A 26,271-nucleotide genomic window follows, 5' to 3' on the forward strand; every position below is an offset into this window, starting at 1 on the left:
GCTCCCACAGAGGTCGCCATACTGCTGGGGGTCTCAGTTGACATTGTCCCTCCAGCGGGAACATGTTCTGGGTCCATGCACTTGAGCTAGAGAGGGAATTTGCAAATCATGATAGCCCCAGAACAAAACAGGCTGCATGGGGCAGCTGGAGAGCTGGGGCCATGGGGAGTTGCACCTGTGCAAAGGGAAGCAGGATTTGGCTTTTGCTGAGTGCAGAGCCCCATCTCTGCACGCCCAGCAGGAGAAGCAGGGGGAAGCCGAAAGTTGGGGAGACAACTGGGCCCCCCAAAACTACTCATACACCCTCCAGGTCAGCATTTCCCTGTGTTTCACAAAACATTAGTCCTTCCTACAAGATGCTCTTCAAACCGAAATAAATTTTGGAGTCAGCTAAGTTTGGGAAAAGCAGCAACTGGATCCCCTACCTGGAGAGTCATGAGGTTCATAAGCATATTAAAGGTTCTCAGAAGTCCTGAAGTCAAGAAACCTACTTAACCAGGTGTATGATCAGACCGCAGTGACCCATTTTTCCTCTGCAGCATTCTGCAGAACATTGTACACACTTTGACCTAATCTGCTGTCATTTTAGACCAGTCTGCAGTAAGGTTTTCCATCTTCATGTTTTTCAATAAAAAATGGATATATTCTGCTTAGACCTGGGATATCATCAAAGAGCTGACTGAGTTTCACACACCATCTTATTCAATCCCTGTAGTAACCATGGGGAAAGTGAGACCCAGAGAGGGATGTCACATGCCAGGCTCACACAGCAACTTGGTGGCAAAGCCAGGACCAGCCTTAGAGCTCAATCTGATCCCCGATCCATTATACGTAATATGACTATGAATGTCATGACCTATTTTTAAAACAAAAATATACACATGATGTACAGCAAAGAAATTTTACATAACCCCTGCCTTGTTTCCTGGATTCCGTCGTGTCTTCTGCCTTTTTCAGGTGAGAGGTTTTCTTTTTTTTTTTTTTAATTTATTAATTAATTCATTTATTTTCGGCTGTGTTGGGGCTTCGTTGCTGCACGCGGGCTTTCTCTAGTTGTGGTGCGCAGGCTTCCCATTGCAGTGGCTTTTCTTGCTGCGGAGCACTGGCTCTAGGTGCACGGGCTCAGTAGTTGTGGCACGTGGGCTCTAGAGTGCAGGCTCAGTAGCTGTGGTGCACGGGCTTAGTTGCTCCGCGGCACGTGGGGTCTTCCTGGACCAGGGATTGAACCCGTGTCCCCTGCACTGGCAGGCGGATTCTTAATCACTGCGTCACCAGGGAAGTCCAGGTTTTCTGTATGTGGTAGGATGCTCCATCATTTTGGGTCTGAGATTTTTGTGGGTTGAGGATAAATCTTAACTGGATCCATGGAAAGTTCTGCAGCATTCCTATACACTCATTAATGCATGCATCACTCCCACTGACACATACACACTCATGCACACATATGCATATATACGGGCACATACATACAAAACAAGCTTCTGAGAGACCTGAGGTGAGTAGGAAAGAACTACTGTGGGGTATGACCTTGGACCCGAGCTGTCCAAAACAGTGGTCACTGGCCATGTGTGGCTATTTAACATTGTAGTTTAAATTTATTCAAATAAAATGATTCAGTTCTCCAGTTACACTTAGTCACATTGCAAGTACTCAGTAGTCACACATAGGTAGTGGCTACCATTCTGGACCGTGACGATTGGAACATTTCCACCATCATAGACAGTACTATTGTACAGAACTGCTCTAGACCCAACCACAGCAGCGCTAGGCATGGGAGCCTTGTCGCATGTTCTTCAGGACAATGTACAATCCTGGTTTTCTTCATAGAGCGGAAAAACCTGAATGTTGAACAAGTGTACTTCTGCCTCATCAAAAAGCAATTGTAGCTCAATGAACTTATACAGAGAGCAGAAACAGACCCACAAACATAAAAAACAAACTTATGGTTACCAAAAGGAAAAGGGATAAATTAGGAGTTTGGGATTAACATATACACACTACTATATATAAAATAGATAATCAACAAGGACTTACTATATAGCACAAGGAACTATACTCAGTATTTTGTAATAACCTATAAGGGAAAAGAATCTGAAAAAAAAATAGATGTATATGTATGTATGTGTAACTGAATCACCTTGCTGTACAACTGAAACTAACACAACATTGTAAATCAGCTATACTTCAATTTTAAAAAAGGGGAAAAAATTTTTTTAAAAAAGCAGCTGCATCTCCTAAACACAGGAATTAAAGGCAATACTCACGGAATGACCTAAAGGAATACCAATAAGACGCAACGTGGCAGCCAGATTTTTATTTATTTCCTACCTCCATGTTCCAAATTAAACTACCATCCCTATCAAATGGACCACTTAACACCAAGATGTGAGCAGTCTTATGTTACATAGTTGTTTGGGGTCTCCTTAATCCCTTTTACTACACTTACCTTGATAAATAATCACTGTTTACCTAGTATCTGATTACTTGTCTTTATAGCCCTATACACTAGATGGCTTTTGGACGAGATGATGAATACACATGGTTGATTTCTTTTCAACAGCTGCTCAGTAACTCTTTACTCAGCCCCCAAGTTGGCAATATTACTCCCAAGGTCAACCTCTTTTACTATTTTTTTTTTAAAGATGGGGGCAGATGAAGGCTCACAGGAGCCCTTTCTCTCAGAGGGGACAAGTACCCTTCCCTTATTTCTTTCATTTGAGAAATGTATGAAGCAACAGTTGCAGTCGACTGAAATGCTACTGGAATTTGAAAACTTGACTTTTCCTTTTTTTTTTTTTTTTAAATAAAAATGACTTGCCCCTCTTTGGGAAGCTGTGTGCCAAAGAACCACTGTCATAACCCCTCCTCCCTCCTGCTGAGCTGACGTTGCATTGTTGCATATCCCAGCTACTCTGTATTTTTTTTTTTTAAACAAATGCTGAACACTATTTTCAGCTTTTGCCTTTTTTTTTTTTTTTTAAATTTATTTATTTATTTATTTTTGGCTGTGTTGGGTCTTCGTTTCTGTGCGAGGGCTTTCTTTAGTTGCGGCAAGCGGGGGCCACTCTTCATCGTGGTGCGTGGGCCTCTCTCTATTGTGGCCTCTCTTTGTTGCGGAGCACAGGCTCCAGACGCGCAGGCTCAGTAGTTGTGGCTCACGGGCCCAGTTGCTCCGCGGCATGTGGGATCTTCCCAGACCAGGGCTGGAACCCGTATCCCCTGCATTGGCAGGCAGATTCTCAACCACTGCGCCACCAGGGAAGCCCCTACTCTGTATTATTGACCATTTTATTCCTTTTGTATAGTTCAATATGTGATAAATAAGAGGCCTTCAATAAATTTTTTAAAATATTTATTTATTTATTTAGGCTGTGCCGGGTCTTAGTTGCGGTACGCAGAATCTTTTTTTTTTTAATTTTAAACTTTTAGAGCAGTTTAGATTGACAGAAAAATTAAGCAGAAAGCACAGAGAGTTCCCACATACCCACTCCCATCCCACCCACATCCTTCCCACAGCTTCTCCCATCAACAATATCCTGCACCAATGAGATGCATTTGTTACAATCGATGAGCCAACTTTGACACTTTATTATCACGCAAAGCCCATAGTTTACATTAGGGTTCGCTCTCGGTGCTGTATGTCTGTCCTATGGGTTTGGACAAATGTATAATGACATGTATCCACCATTATTGTACCATACAGAATAGTTTCGCTGCCCTAAAAATCCTCTGTGCTCTGCCTTTTCTTCTCTCCCTCCCCCACTAACCCCTGGCAACCAAACCCCTTTTTCTTTAGGAACTCTATTCATTTTCTGGACATTCCTAAACCTAGCTGCTGCTGACAGCAACCTTACAAAGCAAAGAGGACAGCAGATGTGTTCCCCATCTTCCAGCCGGATAGACTGAAGTCCAAAAACCCAGCAGAACGGTGGCAGAACGAGGGATGGAGCCCCCAGGGCAGGCTTTGCTCTGGGCTCCCGGCTGCTGGCTCCTGGGCACATTTGCTGCACTCGGGAGCCCTCCCCCTTCTCACATTTGTCACCATGACCTCATCCTCCCCACTGTGCGGCCTCCCAGCCAGACCCAGGGCTGCAGGAACATCATTGCTGCTGATTTTGTTCTGGGATTCGGATGTTCATTCTTTTCTCAGGATCCCCCAGGTTGCTCAGACAGAGTGGCTGCCAGTCAGCCCCAAGAGTCCTGGAATTTGGCCTCAAACCAAGTTTGCCTGGGGGCAGTGCTCTGCATCTCCCCAGCCCAGGCTGGCAGTCAGTGGAGAAAGACTGAGCTAAGCTCCTTGGCTCAGAAAAGAGAGCTTCAGACTTGAGTTTTAACTTCCAGCTTTCTTAAAAATCCTGGAGTCAACCTTACATTCCTCAGGTGGCAAAAGGTGCACAGTATTTCCCTTTTTGCAGAAGCATGGTTTTCTTTGAGCTCCATCATCCAGAGTGAGTCTAGCTTCCAGGGTCCTTTCCCACTGCTCTACTCTGTCAGAGCCTGCCCTTCCCCCACAGTAATACAATTTTTAGCTGGGCACCATGGCTGCCCAGAATAACATTATATTTCTCCATTTTCCTTGCAGCTAGGTGTGACTTCAGTTCTGGCATAGATATTTGTGCAGGACTGGGGTATGCAACTCCCAGGAAGAAAGAGAGCATGAACTTCTCCTCCCATTTCATTCTTCCTTCTGGCTGGAATGAGACATGATGGCCGGAGCTAGAGCAGCCCTCTTGGGCTATAAGATGACCTTGGAAATGGAGATACGCATAGTAGATAAATAAGATGGAAAGAGCGTGAATCCCTGGCACTAGGTAACATCATACCAGCCCTAGACTATCTTCCTGGACTTTTGCATGAGAGAGAAATGTCTATTTTATTTAAGCCACTTATTTTTGTGCTTTCTGTCATTCTTAGGTGAACCAAATGCTGACTAATATATCTGCCCCATATATTAATAGTAATAACAATAATAAGAAGGAAAACAATAGCTCCAGCTCTGAACACTGAATATCTTCCAGGCACCGTGCTCAGCACATTAAATATTGAATTTCATTTAATCTTCACAACAGCCCTACAAGGTAGATACTGATATTACCACTTACCAAAGAGAAAACTAAGGATTAGAAAGAATAAGTAACCTACTTCAAGTGATATGTTTATATAAGCCAAGGATGAAACTCCAAACACTACTCTCAACAAGAAGGGATGAGGCCAGAGATTAAGAAAGGGAGAGAAGCAGCAGTAAGGCAGGGGAGAAGGCAACCAACAACCTTCTATCCCAAACTGCACATTGAAGCACCCTGGGGTGCCACAGAGAACCTTCAGGTCTGCCTCAGGATGTTTTAAAATTTCAAGGGAAACACAGCAGTCCTTGACATCTGTCAAACCCAGAGAGAACCTGTAGCACAAGGTAGCTCATGCTTTCAACAGTATGTATTGTGCTGCATTTCTTTCAATGCTGGAACTATTGGGAAAAAGTTGTACTGCCTCTGCTGAAGACGCTAAGCAGGTAAGAAGTAAATCTGGAGTCCCTAGTGGCCACCCCTGATAATGGAGCCAAAACAGAAGGAAGAGGAGTCAAAGATACATGAAAGACATCTCTAATACCGTCACCTGAGGACCTACGTCAGCCACACCCGAAGTCTTGTCTTTTCAGCACCATGAGTCACTTTTGTCATTAAACCACTTTGAATTGGGTTTCTGCCACTTACAACAGAGTGTTGGTTAATACATGTAAAGCGGGCTTTGAAAATTGGTCAATGGGAGGGAGCTGAAAAAAAAGGGTCTTGCATTTGAAGTAATTCTTTAGAAGTTTAAAGACACCAATCTTAAAAAAAAAAAAAAAAAAAATGACACCAATCTTATGGGTTCCCCTGGTCAGGCAAGGACTTTTAAGAATTAAGGTGAGGGCTTCCCTGGTGGCGCAGCAGTTGAGAGTCTGCCTGCCAATGCAGGGGACACGGGTTCGAGCCCTGGTCCGGGAAGATCCCACATGCCATGGAGCAACTGGGCCCGTGAGCCACAGCTACTGAGCCTGCGCGTCTGGAGCCTGTGCTCCGCAACAAGAGAGGCCGCGATAGTGAGAGACCCGCGCACCGCGATGAAGAGCGGCCCCTGCTCGCCGGAACTGGAGAGGGCCCTCGCACAGAAACGAAGACCCAACACAGCCATAAGTAAATAAATAAATAAATAAAAATTAAAAAAAAAAAAAAAAAAGAATTAAGGTGAGAGGGGATGAGGTGAGCAGAGGGTGTTATCCGCTATGGTCCTAAATCACTGTGAGCCACTAGGACACGGTAGTTTCTTTGGTAAAGGAAGCAAAAGACATCTCTCGACCTCTTCAGCCCTGAGATATTATCATATTGCCTGAGAGGTCTCTCCAGTCTCTCGTCCTCACCAACAGTGATCCCTCCTGATAAATTTTAATTCACTTGCCCCACAAACCAGTTTAAGGCTAGGACTGAAGGCCGTTGACTGTCACCTCAGCCACTTACTATCTATATGATTATGGATTACTTCCTTGTCAGGCCTCAGCTTCCTTATCTATAAAATGGGTATACTAATGCCTCTTCTAAGCTTATGAATATTGTACTACAAAATGTGTGCAAATGTACCTACCAGAGTACCCAGCCCATAGCAGACACTCTGTAACTGTGAGTGCCCTCTCTCCCTTTTACCTCCCAGGGCTGGGCATTTACTCTTGTCAAAGCAAATGAAGACTGCCATTTGATATTTAGGTTAAGACATCAAGACCTGAACGATCTTTCAACAGCAACAATCAGGGTTTTCTGAACACCTTCCATGTGCCAAGTACCATGCCTGGCACATGGTAATACAGGGGTGAATGTGACACAGCCCTGATCTCAGGGGGTTCCCAGTCTGAACTTGACAATGGGATATGGACAGAGGAAGATTTTTACAGAGCAAAGGTGCCTGCTTTACAAAAAGCCTGACTTTGGGAGTTAGAAATAACATAAAGGCCCTTTTATTCCAATTGCCTCTCCGTTCCCATCTGACATTCACAACCTTGATACAACATACCCATGATTGTTCAGCCCATGCTTGAACACTTCTCCTGATGAGAGACTCACCTCCCCCCGAGGTTGCCTAGTGTGTCTTTGCACAGCTCCAACCATTAAGAACTACAGATAGGAAGTTTTCTCTGACCTGAAAGTGTCAGCTATTCTATCAGCTCTCTGCCTGGATCTGACAGAGAACAAAATGGGAATTAGATACGTGTGGTGGTTTCAGCATGAGACAGTTACTCAGTTTAATGCCAAATACAAAACAGAGAAGAAGGGGGAATACATTTGCCAAAGGGATCCCTCCCCATGGGCTTTGGCTTGGCCCCAAGCTGTTTGACAAAGAGCCACAAAGATGGCATGGTCAGAGCATATCAACCAAATGGATGCGTTGCTCCAAGGGTGGAAAAATATTTGGCCTCCATGAAAACTATTTTTTTAATTATTATTAACGGTGTCTTTCAAATTAGAGTCTGATTTCCTTTTCACTTTTTCTTTCTTTAAATCTCTCACTTTCCTAGTCATTGAAAACTTTGATATTCAACATTACCCCTTCTCTTTTAATCCGTTTCCTCAGTCTAGAGCTGCATTGTCCAACACAGTAGCTGCTAGCCACATTTAAATAAAATTTAAAAATCATAAGTGGATGTTGGCTTCACTCAAACTAGCCACATTTCAAGCGCTAAGTATCCACATGTGGCTGGGGCCACCATATTGGACAGCGCGGATACAGAAAATTTCCGTCATCACAGCAAATTCTGTTGGACGGCCTCATTCTACTTTAGAGTGGCTTTGACCTTTATTTTGCTTATTAGTATGGAGTAAACAAACATGAATTCTTTAACCAGACAGACCTAAGTCTAATCCCAGCTTCACATCTTAATAACTCTGTGACTTTGGACAAGTTACTGGACACCCTGAGCTCCACTTCAAGTCCCTCCTCCCCTAAGATGCTGCTCCAAATGCCTCAGCCACACACACTATTTGCACCTCTCTATGTCGCTGGCAGCACGCGACCTTTGGTCTGAGTTACTGATGCATGTTTCCAGCCTCACAACTAGCCAGTGAGCTCCTGGAGGCACATTCATCTCTGATTCTTCCATAGTGCATAACACAGTGTTCAGCTTGTGACAGGGTCTCAGTGGGTATTAGATTGAATTAAATCACCTTCTGTGTCATATAAGCATCATATTAAATAGGGTGCAATTCTTGCTGCCTTCAAAAAAACCCCAAGACTTGAATAACTAAGGTTGGTTGAATAGCACATTAATGGGTCAATATAATACCAGTATATTAGCCAATGTTGGATGAACATTTACCATGTATCAGGCATTGTGCTAAGTGCTTTACATATAAAATCTTCACAGAGATAAGATGGGCACAAGCATCACCCATTAATTTGCAGATGAGGAGCTGAGATTCAGGGAGGTTGGGTGATTTCCCTTAGGGCACTCAGCCTATCAGACGTGGAGCTGAGGTTGAATCTAGGCTGACTCCAGAGACCACAGGCTATTCAGCTGCTCCTTGTGGGATGCTAAGGGAATGAGTTTCAGGCCCTGCTGCTGCCCCGCCTCATCCGGGAGCTGCAGGTGCTCAGTCATAATCACCAACAAGATGACTAGAAGGTCCATCCCAAAGCTTGGACTTGCACAATCAAACCTGCCTTAAGTATCAAGCTTAAATGATGGAGGGTGAGGATATTTGCACTGGGTAGGAATTGGGTCTGGGGTTGACACTTAGCTTTCCATATCATTTTTTAAAAAATCCTAACAGACACTCAGGCTTTCTGCCCTCAAAATATGCGTGTATATTCACTTTGACTTAGCATTTTCTCTTGGAGAAATTTATTCTAAGATACTTACCAAGAATGTGTGTGCACCTCAATTTAGCCACGAGGAAATTCATGATAGTACCATTTGTGAGACAGGAAAAATAAAAACAAGCCAAATATCTAACCATGGGGATTGATTTAATAAACCACGTTTCAATCAGCTCGGTGCTTTGTGACCACCTAGAGGGGTGGGATGGGGAGGGTGGGAGGGAGGGAGATGCAAGAGGGAAGAGAAATGGGAACATATTGTATATGTATAACTGATTCACTTTGTTATAAAGCAGAAGCTAACACACTATTGTAAGGCAATTATACTTCAATAAAGATGTTTAAAAAAATAAATAAATAAACCACGTTTCATCCATAAGTTGCAAAACTAACCATTCAAAATTGGGCAGGAGGATTTGGGTGATGTTTTCCCTTACTTCTGCTTATAGGTATTTTCTAGTTTTTCTACAGTAAATTGTAGAATTTAACATTTTTAAAAATCTGGGTTTTAAAAATCTTTCTATCATTTCACGATATATACATATATTGAATCATTATGTTGTACACCTGAAGCTAATACAATTTTATATGTCAATTATATCTCAGTTAAGAAAATCTAAGGGGCCATTTTTGAAATCCCCCTTTCCATCCAGGGTGAGACCCCAGCTCCCACTCATCTCCTTAAGGAGAGGCTGCCTGGGGAGAGCCCGGCCCTGGGCTGGCACGCAGTGGTCCACACCCGGCACTTTCCCATTCCCCGGGCTCACAATTGGCCTGCAGTTTTTATGTGCAAGGCTATTTATTTTTCAATCAGAGGCATTGAGTCGGGACTTCTGGGGGTAAACTGGTAGCTCCAGGCAGCTTTGAAGCATCACAAGTGGGAGGTTTTGTCCCCTGAAGATTTAGGAGGGCAGGCTCTCTCACAGCTTTATTGGCTTCTTTTACATATGTATAGCCCTGGAGTTGGGTGGCGGCACTGCTCGGTAGGGACAGACCTCCCCAAAGGCAAAACCCCTCAGAAACCAAGGGGAAAGTTGCAAACTTCGCAAATGTTGGCCTCTTGTCCTCCACCTAAAACACACCCCTAGCGACCCCTTCCTTTCTTCTGTATTTTCTTCTGGTAGAAGTACTTCTAGAGGTGAAGACTGTGGACTTTGGAATCACAGAGACATGAGCTGCAACCATAGCAAGTTTCTCAGTTTCACGAGTTTCTCAGTTTCTCTGAACCACAAATAAATTTCTCATCTGTAAAATGGGCCAATAATAGTTGCTATTTCACGTCACAGATTATCGTAGGAAATAAATAAAAGAATGCCCGTAAAAGTGCTGAGCACGGTTCCTGGCACATAATAAGCACTCATTTCACGGTAGCTGTTATTTTCCCTTGCCTGCCTGCCTCCTTCCCTCCCTCCCTCCCTCCCTTCCTTCCTTCCTTCCTTCCTCCCACAGTGAAAGCTGAGCTGTCACGGTCCTGCAGCTAGAAGTCTAGCACCATACTCCTCTCTTCCATCAGTCCGCTAACCCTCTGCCCCAGAAATTTTGCAAACAATCCCGCTCCAAACACACACGCATTCCAGTCCTGCATGTTATTTTCGGTGTGGCCTTCACATTTCCCGTTGACTCAGGCCCTGGTGCCGGGACAAATTGGATGAGCAGAGTGTAAACGTTACCCCTTTGGCTCCTCCTCAAGGGGGGCTGAGCACAGATGTTTGCAGGGGCAAACGCAGCCCCGTAAGAATGGGGGCATTGTGTGCGGGCTCACACAAAGACCCAGGGGCCCCACTCGGCTGCCAGCCTCCCGAACATCCCCTCTTTACGCATTGATTTATTAGGCCAGGGATGAATGAAAACGTAATTAATATTACTGAAGCATTAGAGTCTATTTAATTTAAATGCCACTGAATATTTCACTTTCAGCTGGGAGTGACAATGTGCTCAGGCCCGGCTGGTGAAAGCTGGGGCCATCTGTTACCCTGGCAAAGGAGGGAGACTGGGGAGGCTGAGGGTGTGGGGCTTTGTGGACATTCCAAAGGTCCACGATCATCATTCAACTCCAGGGCAGCCGAGCTGCATTCCTCCACGCGAGCCCGGAGGCTGGAAGGGGCTTAGAGAACAGGAGGGAGAGAATGCTGAAAAGGAAGAGACCTGCGCTCCTCTGTCTGCACCAAGAAAGTCCCCCAGGAGGCCAGAAAGCTGCAGTGGGGGATGAGGGGGTCACAAATACAGGGTTGATTCAGGACCTGCCGCCTTTGAGGAATAAGGGCTGACCAGCCAGAACTGTCCTGTCCCACAGGGTAGTAGCCACTAGCCACATTCGGCTCTTTCAGTTAAAATTAAGATTAAATAAAATTTAAAATTCACTTCCTCAGTCCCACTAGCCACATTTCATATGCTCAATAGCCACATGCGGTGAACAGAGCAGTAAACATTCGCACCGCTGCAGAAAATTCTGGACAGTACTGTCCTAGAAGGTGGTTGTACCTATGTAGTTAGAGGGAGAGTCGCCTCCAGAAATCTGCCTGAAGTATCCTGATTGGTTGATTTGGGGGCTTTCTGACATCTCAAGAATCGCTGATAGGAGCAGGTGCTATGGTGGAAGATAATGTGGGTTCAAACCCCAGTTCCGTTGCTTGCCCTTGAACAGGTTATTTAATCTCTGCCTACCTCAGTTTCTTCGTCTGTAAAATGGAGATAATAGTAGGACCTGACTGATGATGTTACTGGGGAAAAGAATTATAAAGTGCTTCCAACAGTCCTGGCACACAGGAAAGGCACAACATACATGAGCTATTATTCATGGAAGAGGCTACGGGGAGAATGATCTTGGACTAAAGGAGGCATGGTGCCCTGATGTGTCTGAGCTGAGGGGACATGTGGGTTTTGAATTCAAGAGAACAGGTCTCCAGGCAGCCAGCTGGGGGCCTGGATCCCGGGCTTCTTGAGTTCCGGAGCTGAGGGAAGGGGTGGAGGGGGGATCCCAGGGCACTTGGTGCAGCTACGGCAGCAGCAACAGCAGCAGGAGGGGGGAGCTTCTGTCCTTAGTGGGATGATAATTAGCCCGGTGGGTTCTCTCATAATTGGGATCATTTGTTCTCCTGGTTTTTTCTCTGACAAACTGATTCCATGCCAGGGGAAAGCTGTGTGACTCACACCTTGCCATGCCAATTAGCTGATAAACATCAAACGTAAACAAAGATGGCCTAATTAAAACTAGTCACTGAACCTCTGTGAGCATCTTGTCAAAACTGCACCAACATTCTGCACCCAGGCTTGTGCTGGGTCTCGGGAGCTAAATGAGGGATTCCGTGGAGAATCCACAGATAACCCCTCACGAGGGGCCCTGGAGGTGACGGAGGAAGCAGGCAGAAGGCAGAGGAAGGGATTAGCTCAGCCACTTGGATTGGCCCCTCCGGCTATTCCAGCTGCAAACCTCCACATGCCAAGGATCTCATGCATGCATGTGGCGTGTCCACAACTGCCCCTTTGCACTGAGAACCATCTCCGGGTTATTTTTGTTTCCAAGTGTGGTTTTCAGATGGCTATCTGTTCTGTACTTTGGATGTCTCTAATCCTGAAACTCTCAAATCTCTGTCACAGAGTCAATGAACCTCTCTGACTCAATTCTCCTCCTGAAAATGAGAATGATGATACTTGCCCAATTTACCACTCCATGTCATGGTAAGAATCAAATGAGCCTTGGTACATGAAACACTTCACAAAGATAAAAGCTTCGTTCCACTTTAAATTGTTCTGTTTGGCCCAGTGTACAGAGCATTGCTTTTGGAACCGAATGCATGTCAGTGCAAACCTCGTCTCTGACACTTTACCACTCTGAGCCTCAGGTTCCTCATCTGGAAAATGGGGCTGGTGATACGTGCCAGAGTAAGGATTAACGGCGGCAGAGCACTCACCGCAGGGCGTGTATAGCAGGTGCTGAAAGATGTTTGTTTCCTACCCTTTCACTCCTTTATAAAAGGGGAGGAGAGGGTTTATGAAACAGAAAAAAGAGGAGGAGGAGGAGGAGGAGAAAGCTTCATACGCCTTAGCCCCCATCTGCACATATACCCCTCACTCCATCCTTTGATTCTTTCTCCTTGTATCTTAACCACATTTAAGTCCTAGCTCCTTAGCATGACAAAGGCCACTGGGGTCTAGGTCTTGCACACCCATCCAGTCCCATCCTTCCCTGAGTCTGCACCCTGTCCCCCACACACGCTATGCTCCAGCCATACTGAACCACTGGCAGTTTCTCAAATGCACTGGCAACCTCACACCGCTGTCATTGTTCATATGCTCTTCCCTCTACCGGGAAGTACCTTCCCCACCTGACAGAAACCTTCTCAATTTTAAAGCCTCTGCTCAAGTCTTTTTTTATTTTTAATTGCTTTTTAATTTAGCCTAATAACTTTTTCTTTTTTTTTTTGGCTGCGTTGGGTCTTCGTTGCTGGGTGCCGGCTTTCTCTAGTTGCGGTGAGCGGGGGCTACTCTTCGTTGTGGTGCACGGGCTTCTCACTGCGGTGGCTCCTCTTGTTGCGGAGCATGGGCTCTAGGCGCATGGGCTTTGGTAGTTGTGGTTCACGGGCTCTAGAGCGCAGGCTCAGTAGTTGTGGCACGCGAGCTCAGTAGTTGTGCGCAGGGGCTTAGTTGCTCCGTGGCATGTGGGATCTTCCCAGACCAGGGCTTGAACCCGTGTCCCCTGCATTGGCAGACGGATTCTTAACCACTGTGCCACCAGGGAAGCCCTCTGCTCAAGTCTTTATGGAGATTTTTCCAACCACCCTCTTCTCTGCCTCTCTCAACCTGGAGAGATGACTATTTGCATTGTTCCTTCGATGCACACCCTAGCTTTTCAACGGCCATGTGGTAATGCAAAAGTGCATGGATGAATGGATGGCTGAAATACGTGGCAGGCATTTATTTGCACCAGTCTCTGCCCTCAAGGATGCAAACTCTGGTGGAGGAGACAGACTTGCAAACTCTTTTATGCCTTAATGTGTTACCGGGTGCTTAACTGAAAGCACAACTTCCTCCACCACCACCCCACGCCCCCACCCACCCACCCCCTGGGATCAGGACCCCCTGGAGGGTACTGACCTTGTCTTAGGCATAACTGCATCCCCAGCACCCACCACAGTGCCTGGACAGGGCAGGAGCTCCATACTTTTTTGAAGAAACGAATGAATAATTGAATCAATGCACGAATGAGTAAATAAGTAAACCTCTCATTCTGTATCAGTGATTTGTCTGCCGTCTGTCCACCTGGGCCCCGATGGTCTCTCCAAACTGTTTTTCTGGGAAAACTCCTGGGACAGAGCCCTGGGCAACATGCACTCACTAAGGACCTTCTCTTTTTTTCTGGGATAATTCTTTGCATTGTTTTGCCTGTCCCCACAAAACATATATTTTTGTAGAATATTAAGAAAGCCAAATTAAAAAGTTAAAGACCTGTAGACAACCAGCATGAACCCTCTGGTCTATGTCCCTCCAGACCTCTGCCTATGTTTGTCACCAGCATATAGACTAATGATTTCATGCACCCAGACTGCCTGGGTTCAACTCCCAGCTCTGCCACTGAATGGCCGGGTGAACTTAAGCAATGTATTTAAGCTCTCTGTGCCTCAGTTGCCTCATCTATAAAGTGGAGATTGTCATTATACCTCCCTCCCTGCTGTTCTGAGGATTAACCGCGGCAATACATGTGAAGTGGTTGGTGCGTGGTACACAGCGCAGAGTGCAGCTTAGCTGTTCTATTCATGCTCTTCAGTAAAGCTCTCCACAGCCCATCCAGCGACTCAAAGCTACCCATGACCAAGAGGGGTGCAAATGGCTTGCTGGTGACTCTGAGATGAGTCACCCCACATTGCAGCTCCAAATGTTATGAGGATTTCCCCCCAAAGCTGGTTTCTGTGTCAGGACTGAGGTCAGACCTGCAGCTGAAATGTGGTTCCAGCTTAAGACAGTGCTAGTTTCACCCAACTCTCTTAATGTAAACAGAAGGATTAACGCTGCTCCACCCTGGTGAGGCCAAGTTTGCCAGATAAATAGAGACGCAGTTCACTACCAGTGTTCTTTAAACTGTGTCACCTGAACGAGGAAATGCCCGCTCCCTGACAGGATGCAGGCCCTTACCTGTGCCCTGCTGCCTGCCAGGCCAAGAGCTCTCTTCTGCCTTCAGGCAGGTGTCTTAGAAAGGGGCTTTGTCACCAGCTTGGTCCTCCAGAGGCTGGGATCTGCACATTGCCCAGTCTGGGACAGCATGTGTCCTCCCGGCACCAGGAACCCGAGGTTGGTTTTGGCAGTGGCCCAGTTTCCAGAATAATCATTGCGGAACATTTGGTGTAGTGGAAGGATTATAGAGTTTGGAGCCAGCCAGGTTGAGATTTGAGTCCATGATCAGCCATTTACCAGTGGGGTAGCTCAGGCCCCCCGCATTTTCTTATGCAATGAAGTGATGCTTGTAGCTCGGGCTGCATTGTTGTGGGGAGATAGCTAGCCCACAGTAGGTCATTAGAAGCCCACCGAGGGGGGTGGCAGTGGTGACAGAGCTGGGAGCTCAGAGAGCAGTCTGCAGTCCCGGCTGCCTGCGGCCCTCTTGGCAGTGGACAGCACTCTTGGGTGGGAGATCAGCAAGATCCCAGGCTGTGCCGAAAGGTAGACCCTTTCCTGTCCCCAGGAGCGGGGGGCAGTCCCGGCAGAATGCGAGGGAGAAGGGCACTGTCTATGATATTACAAGTGGAGAAATCAGCCTTCTGAGTAAGTGAAGTGACTTTGTGTCTTCAGGGTGGCTGGTGAAGAGGGGGCGGCAGGAATGTGCTGGGCCCAAATTCGCCCTCACTGCCACACGAGCCTCATTGTCTGACTCCAGGCTCGGGTCCCTATTCAAATGCAAACACCAGGAGGCGCCTTTGGCGAGCACACGGTGGGAGGATTGACAGGCAGCAACTTCGCTGAGAACCAGAGAGCACGGGATGGCAGTGGGAGAAAGGGGTATGGAGGGGCCTGGCCCAGGCAGCCAGGAGGTACCCCAGAGCAAGGAGGCATGGTCAGAAAGGGCCAAATTTGGGACCCTGCTCCCTCCGGGCCACATACGGAGGACTGGCTCTGGCCATGGGAGCACATCCTCTGGCAAAGGCAGCTAAGCAGGAACCAGGGTGCCCGGTTTAATACGGCTGCGCCTCTGAGTGACCTTGATGGACCTCACAACTTCTCTGAGTCTCCGTTTCTCCATCTGTAAAATGAGGATGGAAATACCTACCCCACAGTGTGGTGAGGATGGCAAATCGTAAGCACACCATAAATGCTCGCTCTGGATATTTTTCCAGCAGAAGTGTGTTCAGCTCAGCCCTCAGAGGCTTTGAGTCTATTAAAAAACAGCAGGACCTGATGCAACATGGTATCCTAGATTGTATCCTGGAATGGAAAGAGGCACATTAGTGGAAAAACTGGTTACATCCAAAAAAAGTCTGTAGTTTAGTTAATGATATTTCCAACGGTAATCTGTCAGTTTTTGTTAAGTATGCCATGTTATGTAAGATGTGAACCTTAGGGGAAGCTGGGAGAAAGATATATGGGAACTCTTTGTGCTATCTTTTGCCACTCTTTTGTAAATCTAGAATTATTTCAAACTAAAAGTTAAAAAAAAATATCAGGAAGTCTTGGCCCTTCTGGAAAGAAAGCAAACAGCATCTTACTGCCACATTTTGAGAGCAATAGTCCTATTCCTGTTCTTCCACATGCATTCCTCCAGATGGTAAACAACAAAATGTAAAAATAATGACCATTTCAGCACTTATGATGTGTCAGGCTCCAGACTGACTGCTTAATATGTACCATCTTATTTAATCCTGACAACAACTTTGAAAGCTGATATTTCTATTCTTGTTCTACAGAACGTGGAAACTGAAGCTCACGAGATTGTCTAGTTAGGAAGCCCCAGAGGTTTCTAACCACTTCTGTCTGGCTCCGACGTCCACGCTCTTTCCACTAGAGGAAGAAAAAAATGGGAGGCTGCAAGCTTTCATCTTTGACAGAACTGTCAGATTTAAGAACCTGTGCCTCAGTGGGACCAACCTTGTGGGTTAGAGACTTACTGTCAGAGGTTGGAAGGTATATACACACACGAAGCAGTGCATAAAAATTGAATTAATAAAAGTACCGATACTCATCAGTGTTATTTATTATGGCAAAAAAATTTTAGAAAATAGCCTAAATGTCAAACAGTTGAGAATTTTCCAGAGTTAGTTCTATATACAATAGAATAGGCAGCCATTCAAGCTAATTATGTAGTTTTATTTGTGGACATGCATCAGTTAGAATGCTTTTTGCTATAAGTTACAGAAAGATGCAACTCAACCCATTTAAATTAAACAATAAGTAATTTACTATCTAGAAAAGCAAAAACAAAAACAAACAACCTGAAGCTGCTATAGTTTTAGCCATCCCAAGTAGGAAGGACAATTCCTGACAGAATTAGAGAGAGTGTTCCAAAGTATCTCTTTGTATCATCAGGGAAACCCATTCCCCAAAACCCACCACCAGTCTTGCCCTCACTTTAGCCAGAATTGTCACATTCTATCGTTGTTCTAGTTACTGACCAGGAGAACGGACTGCTATTTTAGCTAAGCCCAATTATCTTTTACCCTGGAGATTGGAGATATAGTCTGTCTTCCTGCAAACAAATTGCCACCCAAAGAAGGGTGGATCCTGGATTAAAACAGGGATTCTGTTAAGGAAGGAAGAGACGGCCAATAGCTTCTGGATAAGAAACCAACAGTTACCGTTGCAACATAGAAAAATTAACATAATCTTGGGGGGGGGAGAGAATACATTTCAAAGAGCTCAATAGCATGATCCTGTTTATATAAATAAGATTTACATAGATACTCACATTTTTATGCGAGTGTACGCATAGAGAAATATCTGAAAGGATATTCTTCAAAAGTTAGTGATTATCTCTAGATGGTAAAACTTCAAGAATGTTTTACATTATTTATACTAAGGTGAATTCTTTGTGTTGAGCTATATTGAATTATTTGCTATGAGTGTTTGTTATTCTTACAAAGACAATAGGTATTTTCCTCGGGGAATTTCTGCTTTGTTTTAAGTAGGCAAGATCTTTGCGTGGAAAAGATTAGGAACTGCTGTCACAGACTTTGGAGACTTTTCTGAGGAAGTTAAAAAATTAAAGAATATCAAAAGACAAACAACCCAGTCAAAAAATGGGTGAAGATCTAAATAGACATTTCTCCAAAGAAGACATACAGATGGCCACAAAGCACATGAAAAAATGCTCAACATCACTAATTATTAGAGAAATGCAAATCAACACTACAATGAGGTATCACCTCACACCAGTCAGAATAGCCATCATCAAAAAATCTACAACAATAAATGCTGGAGAGGGTGTGGAGAAAAGGGAACCCTATTGCACTGTTGGTGGGAATGTAAATTGATACAGCCACTATGGAGAACAATATGGAGGTTCCTTAAAAAACTAAAAATAGAACTACCATATGACCCAGCAATCCCATTCCTGGGCATATACCTGGAGAAAACCATGGTTTGAAAGTATACATGCACCCCAATGTTCATTGCAGCTCTATTTACAATAGCCAGGACATGGAAGCAACATAAATGTCCATCAATGGATGAATGGATAAAGAAGATGTGGTACATATATACAATGGAATATTACTCAGCCATAAAAAAGAATGAAATAATGCCATTTGCAGCAAATGAGTGGATTTAGAGATTGTCATACTGAATGAAGTAACTCAGACAAAGACATATCATATGATATTGCTTATACGTGGAATCTAAAAAAAAAATGGTACAAATGAACTTATTACAAAACAGAAATAGAGTCACAGATGTAGAAAACAAACTTATGGTTACCAAAGGGGAAAGGTTGGGGGGAGGGATAAATTAGGAGTCTGGGAGTAACATATACACACTACTATGTATAAAACAGATAATCAGTAAGGAACTACTGTATAGCACAGGGAACTCTTCTCAATATTTTGTAATAACTTATATGGAAAAGAATCTGAAAAAGAATGGATAAATGTATATCCATGTATGTATAACTGATTCACTTTGCTGTACACCTGAAACTAACACAACAATTAATCAACCAATAAAAATTAATTTAAAAAATTAAAGACTTTTTTTTTAAGATTTTTAAGTTTATTTGCATGTCATTTAAAATACGTCCACAAAATTTTTGACACTCCTTCTATCGAAATGTGGAGTCTATGTCACTACAACTTGAACCTGGGGGAACTTGAGATTGCTTCAAGCAACAGAGTATGTCAGATGTAACACTGTGTCTGAGTCTAGGTCACAGGAGGCCATGCAGTTCCCACAGAGATCTGTGAGCATCAGCCACTCACGTGGGGCTCACACCAGGCTGGAGAGCACCTTGCCAAAGCAGCCAGAGGACGCTGGCCTCGCCCTCCTGGTCACCCCTACCGAGCCACCACCACCCCTGCTGACCGGTGGCCTTCTGGCTTCCCGAGGCAGCCTGCCCACCCCAGCCTCTCCCAGTCACATCCTTCCAGGCCCAGCGCAGTGGGGCAGCCTGGGCCACAAAATAGCCCCTCACTGGTCTCCCATCCCTAGGCTTGTGACCCAGGATCTGCTCCCCGTCCCCCTGCACCGCCACCAGAGTGGTTTTTTAAAAACACACAAATTGCTCCCACCCCTCCCCCCATTCCCCCTTGGTATCCATACATTTGTACTCTACGTCTGTGTCTCTATTTCAACTCTACTTAATGCACTGTGGTGACCTAAATGGGAAGGAAATCCAAAGAAGAGGAGATATATGTATACATATAGCTGATTCATTGTGCTGTACAGTAGAAACTAACACAATATTGTAAAGCAACTGTACTCCAATAAAAATTAATTAAAAAAAAAAAAAACACAAATGGTATCCTGTCACTCCTCTTCCGAAACTCTCAACCACAGGCTTCGTCCTTAGAATATAACCTAAACTCCCTTCCCTGGTTTTAAAGCCCTGTTCATGCAGCCTCATCCCCACCCGTGCTCCCGCCCTTACCATGCTCCTGCCACACTGGCCTTCTCCTCTGGTCCTTCACAGAGGCCATCTCCATCCCAGCCTGGTCCTGCACTTCCCAGCTCTCCACGCACGGCCACCTTCTCTCCTTTCAGACCTGGAAGCAGACCTCCCCTCTGCAGGGAGGCTCCCTGACCACTGCCAGCCCCACCCTACCCCCTCTGAGCTCCATCCTCTGTTACCACTTTATCTTATCACAGCTTCTCCGCAACGCTTGTTGGGATTGGAGAATATCTAATTTATCAATTATAGATTATTAATAAATAATAAGCGTTGATTAATAAATCCGATATTTCTATTGGATAATAATAATCATCATAATACTCTATTTTTATTATTATTAATACTCTAATAATAATAATAAGATCACTTCTGATATATCTCCCTCCACCAGCATGGGAGCCCCTTGACGAGAGGGACTCTTTCTTGATGACTCCTGGATCGCCAATACACAGAAGGGTTCGTATCTGTTGACTAACATCTGCGTGCTGCCTACTTGAAGAAGCTTCTCCTGGCTGTCCCCACCCTCTCCAACTTCTCCCTCAGCAAGCTCTGAAAGTACTGATTTTGCACTAATCCCACACTGCTTAGGGTGGCACTTTCCTATCAGATGTGACATTATAAGATCCTGCATCTTCACTGTCTCTCTGTCCCTTCCTGTCCCCTCCCCACCCCCTACTGTACCTAGCACAGGGTCCTTGCACAAACACAGATGCTCAAAAAAATCTCTGCTACTTATCTGGCTGGTTGGCACTTTTATCCTCTCTCCAGTCCCCATCTCACTCCCTTGGGCCGAAAGTTTATCCCTAATTGTTCTCCTGTGGTTAGTGTCGTGATTAGCTCCAATCGTTGCTTGGTTGTGAGATGAACTTCATTCTCGAAGGCCACTCTGAGAAGGGACATGAATGAGGGTTCACTTATGAAGTGAGTTCCCTCATTTCATGTCCAACGTAAACACAGGCAAATATATAATTATCAAGCATTATTACCACTTGTAATTACTCCGACTCCTCAGTCAACATTGGGCACTAAAGAAATGAGCATGAGGAACAGAGTGTTTACATTTTGCCCTCTTGCCCCTTAAAATATTTATTTTTCAGTCATCACTCCAAATAATTTAATTACATCTTGCTACTGAATTAGTGCATGTATGTGTCAATTAGTGCATGTATATTTACAGGCCATCCAGAGTAAAGCTTCATAACTTTCTAAATGTCTGTATCACACTGAGTGTCCCATCAAATATTGCTAAGTATTCATTTCCAAAGCACTGTTTCTAGATTGCTAAACACCACCATCAACAGCGTCTGAAGCAATTAAAAAGCTCCCTGAGTTAATTCACTGAAGGATTTCCCAGAAGTCCAGCACTGTGAAGGACTCCACGCATAGACCAGTGGGTCTCAAAGTGTGTCCCCCAAACTGCCTGCATCAGTGTCTTGGGATACTTTAGAAATGCTGGCTCCCTGGCTCATGCCAGACTTACAAAATGCGCATCCGAGAGGACAGAGCCACGGAATATGAATTTTAACACCCTCCCCAAGTCAGTCTCAGTCACCATGGAAAATCACTGATAGAACCACTTCCCTGCCTTATTCTTGTCCTGTGTCTTGCTCTGATGGCTGTTCTGGAACAAGCAGCAGGAAAAGTCATGACAAATGAAAACATGGCTGCCTACAGAACACTCTTCAAATCTGGTCTCTTGTAATTATTAAATGTGTCCTCAAGAAAATTAATAATGATACTCATGCTAGTTAGAACGTCAGTTAGGCTGCTCCTACACATGCCAAATTAACAGTGGCTTTAAAAAAGATAGATTATCACTCTCTCACATAACAGTCTGGATGTAAGCTGGCAGGACCAGTATGATATTAGGGAACCTTCTATTTTGTTGCTCTCCCAAACTCAACACATAGTGTCTACCTCGTATCCTAAGATGACTGCCCTAGCTCCTGCCACCACACCTATGTTCCAGTCAATGAGAGAGAAAGGGGCGTGGGGAACATGACCCTTCCCTTTAAGGGCATGACCCTGAAGTTGTACACATCACTTCCACTCAGATCCCTCTGGCAACTTTTAGCTACAAGGGAGGCTGAGTAAGATACTCCTTTCTCTCTTTTTCTATGTTCAAAATAAATCCAGAAGATCTATTACTAAAAGAAAGAGGAAAAAGGATGTTGGATGACAAATAGCAGTCTTTGCCCTAGTACCTTCAGACTCATAAAGTTTGTGTGTGTGCATGTGTGTGTCTGTGTAACTCAATATTCCAGTATTCTTTTGACTACATTAAACTCCAGCTGCTTTGCTGCAGTCATGGGGATTGCCAGATAACATATGGGGTACTCAGTTATATTTTAATTTTAGATCAACAACAATAATTCTTTAATGTGTGTCCTAAATATTCAGATTTAACAGGGTGTCCTGTACTTTTATTTGCTAAATCCGGCAACTCTATGTAGTCAGGGACCAGAAATTGAGATACCAGGAAATAAACATGTTTTCACCTTAAAGGGTAGAAAATGGGTCTTTTTTAGCAGCTCTGTGCCAAGAAGCCCGTTCATTTCCCTCTTACACAAGAGGGGGTTTCTGCAGTGAAATGAACAGTCCCTCCCAAGGAGAAGAGTCAGGAGTCGGGAATGAACCACGGAGCAGCAGAAGCGTGGACCGCATGTAGACGTGGCGGAAACTGTCAGCGCGAGCCAGGGTGAGCACAGAGGCAAATCAGCGGGAGCTGAAACAAAGAGAGCACCTGTGGCCTGGAGAAGGTGACTGAAATCAGGGAAACCAGCACAGATTGTAGAGAAGGCGCGGTCTCCAGGGAAAAGAAATGGATTGCAGAAATGCACGAGCACAGGCAAGCAAGGAAGCAAGCAATGAGGATCTACGGCAAAGTCGAGACCCCGTAACATAGCAACCAGAAGGGCGTCTGCAACTCTCCTGGTGAACAAAGTTTTTTCACAATTTAAGAAGTTTACAAACCTCTGGAAGTGCATGGATCTCTAAATGAACAGTGTGGATCAAACCCCAAGTTGCAGATTTGGTCCATAGGACCCCACAGAGGAGGCACATGCTGGCTGAGGCAATAGCTGAGCTATCCTGGCTGGACCAGCCATTTACAACCCGTGTCAACCCTTGCCTTATTTCCTCCTTCTTCATCTTCCCCAGGTGAGACTGACCTACAAGCCCTGGGAGTTCCCCAGCCACCTCTGATCTGGATATTGACGGCCTCCTCCCAGTGCCTCACTCTGGAACCCTTGACCGCTCCCCAAATGGGACTGTAGGTGGGACTTCAGGGTCCCAGCTACAGCCACCACGTGGTTAGTCTCCCATTCAATTAACCAGATCCTGTGTATGAGGAACCAGCTGAGGGGCCTTGAGTCTCAGGGTTACCTGCCAATCATATGGATTTCTGCCAGAGACTGAGAATCTCAACCTGAATCCATGTGGGACCAGGGCTGAGCCCCCATCTGTAAGGGCTAGACGCTCTTCTCTAGTGTCCCAACCTGCTCCAAGGGGTCCTGTCACCTGCAGACTGATCTCATAATGCCACTGCTTCCTCTGAATTGCATGGCCAGCTGGACTTCCACCTTTCCTTGCTCCGTGATCTTGTCCCCCTCCATACGGATGGTCACCAGAATCAAGCCTGAGATTGCTGTACCAATCAGTGGGTCTCAGTCAATGCGAGCACGTCAGAACCACTCATGGGGATTTTTCAAAATCCAGGTGACCAAGCCCCACCCAAACCTACTGAATCTCTTGGGGGAGGGTCCCAGGGTATGTGTATTTTTGGAAAGTTCTACAGATGATTCTGATGTACTCCCTAGATGAAGAACTACTGCTCAAGACACTGTGCTCTGAAGTAGGGATGGCTTCTGTAGCCAGCTTAGTTCCCCCACTGCCGACCAGCCTTTTTCCCCTTCCGCCTGCCACTATGGTGCCAGAGTGTCAACATGCCTTGCCCCTGAGTCTTCCAGAGTTGTGATAGTGGAGGAGGGGGTGGGGTGGAGGGGAGAGGATCAAAACTGAATTTACATCTGCCTAGAATGTTAAGTGTAACTTAGCTTTTGTTAAGATTAGATAATTTTCCATAGTGAGAGCAATTTATTCTCAAAAGTGCCTTTTAAAAAGCTGAAGTCCTGACTTAAGGACTATAAATAGAAATAGTTGGTAGTGGCTACAAGTGATCTGAGCCATCCTACCGACCGCTGGTGCCCAGGGACTCCCCACTATCTTCCATTTGACCTGTCTCTCCTGAGGCCCATCTGAGGATTGGGGTGGGGGGGTGGGAGGAGCAGAGAATTAACGTGTCTACTGTCATAGAATACAGTGGTTACATCTATATAGCTACAACTATGCATGTATTAGCTACAACGTACGACAATATTAACAATCAATCTCTTGGCTACAAAAAAAGGACAAGGAAAAAACAACAACAAAATGTGAAAGCCAGATTTACTTTAATTTCCTCCCATCACCTCAAGACTGGCTCAGCACCCCTAGCCCTAGTGCACTCCTCAGACCCAATCTCATCTCCAATTCACACCCTTCTACTTGGCTGTGTCGCTGGGACTGTATATTGATGTGCCACCAACCCAGCCATTCAATATGATTCTGTCAGCCCCTCTGCGTGTTTAGTCGGCACACCATCGAGCATCAGGTTTAGCTATTTTCTTTGTAATTAACCAGATATTTTTTTGCTGGAGATATTGAATCAATATGGTGTGGGTAGGCACAGCATGACCTTACTCTAAATGAAAGCCCCCTGTGCTCTGTCTGGCAGGAGTGAAGGCTACTTTTCCTCAGCTTCCTTCTGGTTCCCTTGTGCCCTTACCACTTAGCCTGTGTCTCTTCAAATTCAATTCATGTTACTTTCACCAAGAGTTTTCCCATTTCTACCTTGGAACCTAGAGAATTAGAGACTTCCCTTTGAGACACATCCATCCAGTCTCCCATCCATCTATTTACTGAGTGCTTACCATAACCAAGCATTGGCAACCCAAAGCTTATTAAGATCTAGAACATGTGCTGGGATGCAGTATTAATAAGGGTTTTTAGTTGCAGACAATAGAATCCTCCATAGTTAAAGCACAAAGCGATTTACTAGAGAATATAAGGCAGATGACAGAATTTCCAGGAGGGTCAGGCTTGGATCCTATACAACCAGAAAAAAAATACCTTACCACCCACACTACAGGACTGTTCTAGAGGTATCCTCACTTCTGAACCCCCTGTGATGCCAGAGACTGAGCACCAGCAATACTGTCACCCAGAAGAACCAAATGCTTCTGCCATCACGTTTGCCAGGACGATCTCCCCAGATGTAGCCTCCATCTTCTACCTCCAGACCCCAGGTGAGTAAAGCCACTTAACTTGGTCGCATATTTAAGTTTACTGCAAGAGTTTCGGGAAATGTAGTTTTCTCTTTCTATCACCTATAGTAAAGAGGAGGATTTCGGGAGTGGGAGGAGTTGAGGACACAGAGAGAATGTCAGAGGAGACTTTATGGCTGACAAAGTATGAAGGGAAGTAGGTGTTTACCCAAAGGATAAGAAAAAGAAAATCCAGGCAGGTAGAAAATCTTTTTTTTTTTTTTTAACTGTACACACTTGGAAGATGATCATGCAAAATATGCATAATCATTTTTTTATTTTACTTTTTTTTCCATGTACATGTATCTGTTCTTTTTCACATTCTTTTCCCATTTAGATTATTACAGAATATTGAGCAGAGTTCCCTGTGCTATACAGTAGGTCCTTGTTGATTATCTATTTTAAATATAGTAGTGTGTACCTGTCACCCTCAAACTCCTAGTCTATCCCTCCCCTGCACCCTTTCCCTCTGGTAACCATAAGTTCATTCCCTAAGTCTGTGAGTCTGTTTCTGTTTTGTAAATAAGTTCATCTGTATCATTTTTTTGGATTCCGCATATAAGCGATACCATATGATATTTGTCTTTCTCTGTCTGACTTACTTCACTCAGTATGATAATCTCCAGGTCCATCGATGGACATTTAGGTTGCTTCCATGTCTTGGCTATTGTAAACAGCGCTGCAATGAACACTGGGGTGCATGTATCCTTTCGGACCATGTTTTTCTCCAGATATATGCTGAGCAGTGGGATTGCTGGATCATACGATAGCTCTATTTTTAGTTTTTTAGGGCACCTCCATACTCTTTTCCATAGTGGCTGTACCAATTTACAGCCAGAGGGAAATTTTCCAGAGGGAAAATCTTAAGATAAGGCAATGGGGTGTGAAAGAGCAGGCATGTCTGGGGAAAAATGAGAATTTAGTGTGGTTGGAGCAATGGTGAATATGCTGAGGATGTGGGAGGGGTGGATAAAGACAGGTGAGCCA

Source organism: Balaenoptera borealis (assembly GCF_965194805.1).
Source record: "Balaenoptera borealis genome assembly, chromosome: 11".
NCBI lineage: Eukaryota > Metazoa > Chordata > Mammalia > Artiodactyla > Balaenopteridae > Balaenoptera > Balaenoptera borealis.